General features: G+C 46.5%; 1 protein-coding gene across 1 annotated transcript in view; it reads left to right on the forward strand.

The window, feature by feature from the left end:
• Nucleotides 1-7573, forward strand: part of T265_02911 (hypothetical protein) — a gene marked incomplete at both ends in the record, with an annotated part of 33419 nt that overhangs the window by 7936 nt on the left and 17910 nt on the right. The window contains one exon of the mRNA XM_009167275.1: nucleotides 2141-2588. The remainder of the gene's footprint in view (nucleotides 1-2140; nucleotides 2589-7573) is intronic.

Consider the following 7573-nt stretch of genomic DNA (forward strand, 5'->3'; position numbering starts at 1 on the left):
AGTCCAGTGTGAGTGCAAGAGCAGCTTGTTGTCCTGCTTGCTTCAGAGTGTGAACATTGAACGCGGCCAGATAGACTGGGTGTCGAGGCTTGAGGACTGATTTGGAGATGCCTGGAGATGTCGGCACCATGTGATGAGCAGATGCTGCACGCAAAACCGATGTATGACGAACGGAGTCATCAGTCCTAGGTGCTGGGCCTACAAGGAGAGAGTTATTAATGGGGTGGGGAGAGGGGGAAGAAAAAGTATGTGAAGGAGAACGAAGGGAGGCGTCAGCAGTAGCCTGTTTTCGCTTACCCGCCCTGCTGTATGCAGCAAGTAAGGCGACCCGGCTGATGGTACCACGCGACGGCCGATGTGGCATGAGAATATTGTTAGTTGTGTAGGTCATGGTTGTGCGAGGGCTGGGATACTGCCAGGGCGCCCACACCTAGACAGGAGGACGATTAGGGTCCTCAGTCAAAGCCTTTGGCTCAAAAGCCTAACCGCAAGGCAGCGGTTTTGGCGGGAAATACAAATGCATTATCATTTCTACGGAACAAGTCGCCACATGTTCCAACCCCCAACCTGGAGGGCCAGGAGACTGTGTTCGTCAGACCTCTAACCATTGACCAACCTGGTATGAGAGACTCTGTGAGTGTCGCGGGACACTCTCCAGTATAGCTCAATGGATCGCTGAGGTGCGCAAACCGTCACACCACGGTAAGGTCCAGTCTCTTCGTGACGGTACTGTTGTGTTCCGGTGTTGCCACCAGACTTGGGCAATGCTCCGAAGACGTCGGTATTCAAACACTGAAAGTCTTTGACGTCCCCGGCCCGCAGCAGCCAGGTTTCTGATCCCTATGATAATATGGAGCGCACCACAACCTTGTAAACTCGACCCTTGACAGATACGCTGAGATCACGTCTATGCATCGGGTGATGCGGGTTCATAAAAGCTGCTCTGGCCTTTCCATTCCGGATGGAAATATCTGTCGCATCATCACCATCAAAGACAGCAACATCAGTGTTGACACTGATGCTTTTCTGCTGTGTCCAAAGTTTCGTCTTCTTACTATTCCGCTGTACTAGGAGTCGGGATCAGGTAACATAGCTGGGAATAGAATATGTGCACAGTCCGCTCATATCATCGTTTGCTCGCGGCGTTATCGAAACCGTCACACTTCGAACTAACAATATTTGTACCTCTAAAACATTCGGTTGCTATCGCTTACAGCGACTAGGGAAAATACATTAGGACGGCAGAGTTTACAGGAAGTGTTGTTTTGATATTCTCTGCCCGTTTGGAGTAACCCAGCAACGCGGACTATAATGGTTTGCATAAGTCTTCAAACCGTATTCCGAACAGCAAACTGGAAACCATTCGAGTAGCTCATAAAGACCCTTCTTGTGGCAACACACTTAGTAGGACCGTGTTTGTGCTTACCAGGACGAGATGGTTCAGTGGTTAGAGCGCGAATTCACTGACCAGAAGTTCCGTAGTTCGAATCTGACCTCTGCCTCTCGACTTCCCCTGCCTCTAGGCTTGGGCAACCCGGCAGTATCCAGGCCCTCGTGCTTCCTTCTGGTGGCATCTCAGTCATGTGTGGAAAGGGTGTTACAGCTGAACCATTGTCTTTTTATGTGCAAAAGATGGACTGTTCGTTCCTCCTGCAACGACCACATCTCGAGCATGACTAGCTATTCCCGTCCTCTTCGATGCTGTCTAAGTAAACGTACGCTTCTAAATTTTCCCCGACTAGTTTCATTCCCTGATGTTCGGAAATGTGTTCGTGCATTTCATTGGCGTTTGTGAACTGCGATCAGGTTGCCAGCCTAAATGAACCAAATACCGATGGCTTCGGTAAAAGTGACCTGTCTTGCCACGTATGGGTGAGTATCGGTTGGAAGTTACTGCTATTTTTGCTTATATTTCTAGCTTATATCTCTGGCCAGTGAAGCTTCCACTCCGTTTACCTACCTAACGTCGGTGCCAAGTACCTGTCACTCTAGTAGATACCTCAGTTTTCCCCTTTCAAGTATCAACTTCAAAGATATCATGGTGTTACAGCTGTTTGGTTTTTCTCTTAGACTGGTTAGTCATTATTAGGTATGATGACGATAGACGTACATTCATATTCCGCTGTTTCCTTATTTTCAGGTCCCATGTGGGTTACAACTTGTGAACCACAAATCGTCTATAGGAAGGTCATCATTTGATGGGCGAGTGTCAGGTTGAAATGTGTAGTGCATTGAATTGAGATAACATGTCACTGCGGGCTTTCTTCCGCCTGGGTGTCAGTTACTTGCGCAATTTTGTAAAGCTGAGAAAAGTGGTTACGAGACTTCCGGGGACCTTCCAGGTAAGTGCTGAACACAAATGACCAACTTTCGAAGCTTCCCAGGGTGTATATAAAGCCGCCATCTTTCACGCAATCTAGATTTGAAAAGCTCCTTGGCAATTTTCGTCACCCCAAATCGCTTGTCAGGTTGATTCATCGCACTCTGTCTGCAACATTCACCAAGCAGCGCCCAGTCAATCTCTCTCGGGCGTACAATGCATTTGCAGGATCCGTTCATTTACGCCATCAGTTGGATTTTCAAACAAAGTAAGTCCATTCTGCTGTTACATATCAATCTTAACTATTGTCTATATTCTTTTTATCCCTGTCTGCACGCAGCACATACCGATTTAATATTCTGACTGCATGGCTTTATAATCGTTGGATTGCTCCCTTTCCGTGATTGACTGATAGACCATTTTAGTCTCACTCCACGTGTTTTTTACGACCACTTATACAGAATGCTATAAAATTTGCTTAGCTTTTGCTGGTAGTTCACGGCCTCTTTGCATCTTTGAATCACGGATGAAGGATTCAGGGAGCCCTCTATTAGATGATGGAATGCACTTTAGTGGGCGATCCATTTTGGTGGTAATTTCAAGTGCAGGGTTCCCATAAGGGTAAGGGCATTACCATGTTTCGTGATTCGACTGGGCATCTGCCAATATATGTCCCTGCAACGGTGGATAGACTGTCTCACAGGGGAGAGGCAAATGACAGTCTCCCCGTTTCCCTGGACGTACTGATAAAAGGACGCGAAAATAACGCTCTAGCCCGATATGTATACCTCACAGTGATCGATGTGGCTATTTTTTAAGCTTTGATCCAATGCCTTCCAAGGAGAACATGGCAAGAATGCTAGTCCACGAGCCGAAGCTCTGAAGGGTGCTCGGAGAGGATATGTGTAAACGAATTTTTCTGGTGGATTATCGAAAGTGGTCTTTTGGAGCATATAGCGCCTCTTCAAACCCAATATAGAACCAGCTTCTCCACTACCCTCCAAACGATGCTTTGCGGCTGTTCAGCGCCACACGAAACTTACAACAGCCTCAGATCGCACTGCTACTGTGGTTTTACTATGAATATCGCAGTCCATCCAGCCGCTCGTGATTCAGCCCTTTTTAGAAAATCGATTCACCAATTCATTTGCTGTTTGCTAGAAATATATGCAGTGCGCCTTCCCTTCAGTGGGAAGCCAAAGATATTTCAAAACACAGGAGAACCACGACTATTTGAAACCCAGCTTCTTCGATTGCGAGGTACCGCAGTTCACTCATTTGAGCCGCCAAGCGTTCCTAACTACAATAAGCAGACGGGAACCCCAAATGCTGGCATCCAGAAAAGCAATATTGATTACGATGCTGTGTTGATAAATTTCTGACTCACAACTTTGATCCAATTCGACAAATTGTTAGTGTTTATCAACACCGAGAATCGACACACTGAGGGCCTTCGTCTGATTGCACGAAAGAAACCCTGTACATTAGCCCACTTCTGATGGGAACGGCTTTAGTAGGGACTGTCCTACACTTGAAACTTCTTGAAGCTTCTGTTGAATTTTGAGAACCTGGGTAGTTGACCTTATAGCTACAGACCAACGACTAATTTTCGACGGTTTTTTAAACTTCGATCAAAATGCCGTCAGTGTCAATTATCCGACTTGAAATCAAGTCTACGTGTGCTCCTAAGAATAGCAAGTCCACTGGACGTTTTTTCGACAGCGCAAATCAAGAACCTACCCGGTGTACCAGTGTCGAATGGTTTGCCACATACATACATACTACTCAAATGCTATGTAGAAGTGTGTTAGTTCCGAACTCAGTTACCAGGTGCACTTAGTATCCTGGAAATATCCAGGCACATTTGATACTTTTGTACGTGCCTAATTCGTTCAGCTGTAACACCCTTCTGGTGCCTAGCTGCCATGCTACCCGAAGGAAGCACGAGGGCTGGGATACTGCCAGGCTGTCCAGACCTAGACAGAAGAAGTCGAGAGACAGGTCGGGTTCGAAACAAGGACCTTTCGTTCAGTAAATTCGCGCTCTAATCACTTGAGCCATCTCACCCTTCAACGTATCTAAGTCCACACGATTGATCGGTAAGTTCTGCGAGAGACGGTCACTTTAATCGTACCTGGACATCTCCGTACCCGTCACCACCAGAAATTAGCGTTTGTCATGTATTGCACGCCTAGGATCAAATTTAAGCCCACCGATTTCATTACTTTGCTTCTTCCGTTGCTCATTATTCATAGAGTTAATGGGTGACTGAGTTATCTGAACCGATAAGGGGAACTGGCGAAGAGAATTTCCCACCTCTGTACTTGGAGCGGAATGGGCTCCATCGACATAGCCTGTGAAATGCTTAAGAGGATATATAACTTCAAGGGCGTATAGGATAGCAGAAAGCATTAGCGTCTACGGTTAGGATGGTGGAATAGACTCGTTGGCATACTTCCTGTGAATGACGGCGAGAAATTTTCTAATTTCTGATGATACGATTCAACACGATCTCTTAAGTACCGCATACGAGGCGAGCGTTCCGTGTTCCAAGACCAACAGTATTGTTTCATCTTCCAAACTCAGCACAGTGTGGCGCTTCAAATGCTGCATGGGGAAGCTCCGGGAAATAGTAGACCCCTTAAAAGTTTCGTTCTAGTGTAGTTTTACAGCTTGGGTACTGAAATTATTTCGATTTTGCAAGCAAAAGCTGAACTCCAGGGGAGTTTATGAAAGGATAGTTTACAGTCTCCGTATCATTTGGTGTTTCCGGAGAAACCCGACTGACCTTGATGGTCGGAAAGAACCACAGTCCTCAGTGCTTCGAATGAGTCTTTAGAACTACTCTAGTATTCACTCAGTTGACGTAGTTGCCAGTAGTTATTAACGACTTCCCACTGTAGCGGTACAATGATGGAGTAATACACACCAGGCACTAAAGCGGTCACACTATCGAAAGCAGTCAAATTATCGAACATTTTATGCCCTCGTATGAAGCTTCCCACTAAACCAGTCAAAGGGTTTTCCACCAGTTGGAAAAATTTTGGAACCGATTGAGAAGTCATCGTCTGAGGAGAGCTTGGTAAACAATCGGTAGTTTTTATTTGGGCAACATTTCGCTTTTGACACAAAAGCTTCATCAGGCCAAGTGAACAGGTGGTAGAAATCACCAGGCATTCTAGCGTTAACAGAATGGAAGGCGTGTAACTGGTTAGCGTGTGGAGAACGGTCTTGGGTCACTCGGGCTGACACGTTGGTGTGCGGTCATCAGAAGGAAGAGTATTCATCATCTGAATTCCACTTGACCTCAACCCCCCTCAGACTAAATTGTCGGAGCACCCACAAACCCGCAAAGACCCAGGAAAATCTACCAGTGGAAACCGAGGGGAATCATCAATTGAAGCACCCTGAAGTGGAAGATTAAGGAACGAAAAGCGATCAGAATTAATTTGGAACCCCTCCAACCCATCAATTCAAGATTTTGACACCCACACTAACCGACAAGAGCCGTTAATTGACACTCAACACTGATCTAGTTTGAAGAGGACTTACTTATTGGTTCCCCGTCTGTCTTATAACCTGTTCAATTTGGTGACCTGTTCACTTGGCTTGGTGAAGCGTTTGTGTCAAAAGCGAAACGTTGCCCAGATAAACTACCGATTGTTTACCAAGCTCTTCTGAAACAGTCAAAGGGTCTTTATCAATATGAGCAGTTCGTTCTGTCTGCTTTGTTTCGGGACTTTCTCTGTCGCACTGTAGATTCCGTGCAATCTGAGCCGGTCATGTTGACATATCTGTCAAATTACTGTGGGATTGTGCGCTTTGGCTGGATTGGTCAGATGCTAACGCCTAAGTTCGTTACACGACACTACGAGTTTACACACTTTTGGACTGCTACAGTGACACATGACTGTTCCACCAAATAAGGGCATGGTAAGGCACCCCTGTGTCCTGCCAAATCCAGGTTGCTGTCTGTCGAAGCTTATGGTACTATGAACTGATATGCTTGACAAATCAGCATAAACAAAAGGAATCCGTCTATCCGATGGTTATAACAATTCGTTTATTGTCGACCTCTTGGTACGCATTACCTTCAGCCGCATGAAGTTTCACCCATTCTACTTAGCAGTCACAGGCTTCTCCAAACTAGTGCTGACATGCCCCTTGTGCTGGTGTTTCGCTTTCGTTGAGCGGGGGAATGCCTTCGTTCCAGAAGCTCCTTCCGATTTGTTTTCAGTCCAAGCTTTTCGGGACCACTTTGGCCTGAAGAGCACTGAGGCAATGGTGGCTATCATCCCTTTGCATCGCACTGCAATCTTTATCAAACGGTTTCGCAATTATTCGCTTCAGCTTAGCATGCCGGCCTTTTTTTTCACTGTACTAAAACTCTGTATTTATGCTCAGGAGTTGCGCCAGTTAACTGGTACATTCGATGTCACTCGAGCGTTCTCATTCCATGGCACTTGTGAGACCTCGTCAAGTTCCAATCCTTTTTTCCTCCCCATCTGAGTTGTTCGCTATGCTTGTTCCCAAGTTTGTATATGCAGCCTATGCTTGACGGTTCCAAAGAATTGCCTTTTTTGGCAGTAATTAGCGCTCGGACAGTAATGGCCTGATTCACTGTTTAAAGCGTCCAATTGCTTGAGATTTGGCAGGCACATTGAAAAACCATCCCAGAGGGACCGGCCAACAATGGTCCTTTATTAATGACTGTTTTACCTGTGAGGGAATCACACAAAAAATGGGGGAATTCATTTCGTGAGAAAAATCCGTGCTAAAGTGTGTTACACCTTCACGCGGATCGTGAGGCAACTTCCACTGAACATTGTGTCCAGCCCTAGAAGCTGCGTCGGTTGGGACATGTGTTAAAAATCCGTAAGTGTGTTACACCTTCACGCGGATCGTGAGGCAACTTCCACTGAACATTGTGTCCAGCCCTAGAAGCTGCGTCGGTTGGTTGGGGTGTTGCGTATGCCGAACCATCGCTTGCCGAAGAGAGTGTTGCTTTCCATGCCCACTTCAGAGTGGCGTAAACAGAGAGGTGACCAACCCTTGACTTGGCAGGGGATTATGAAGGAGATCGCGAAACGCTTGGGTGCTGTCGGTGCTACTCGGCTTCCAGGATGGGGACCACGTGATCCTCACTGTGCCTGGTTGGAGACACTACAAGATATGGCTGCCAACCGATGTCAGTGGCGTTCTTGTTGTCAGTTTCTGTCCAGATTGCCTGAGTGAATGTCTGGAAGTGTAGGC

This window comes from Opisthorchis viverrini, assembly GCF_000715545.1.
Source record: "Opisthorchis viverrini unplaced genomic scaffold opera_v5_38, whole genome shotgun sequence".
Classification (NCBI taxonomy): Eukaryota; Metazoa; Platyhelminthes; class Trematoda; order Opisthorchiida; family Opisthorchiidae; genus Opisthorchis; species Opisthorchis viverrini.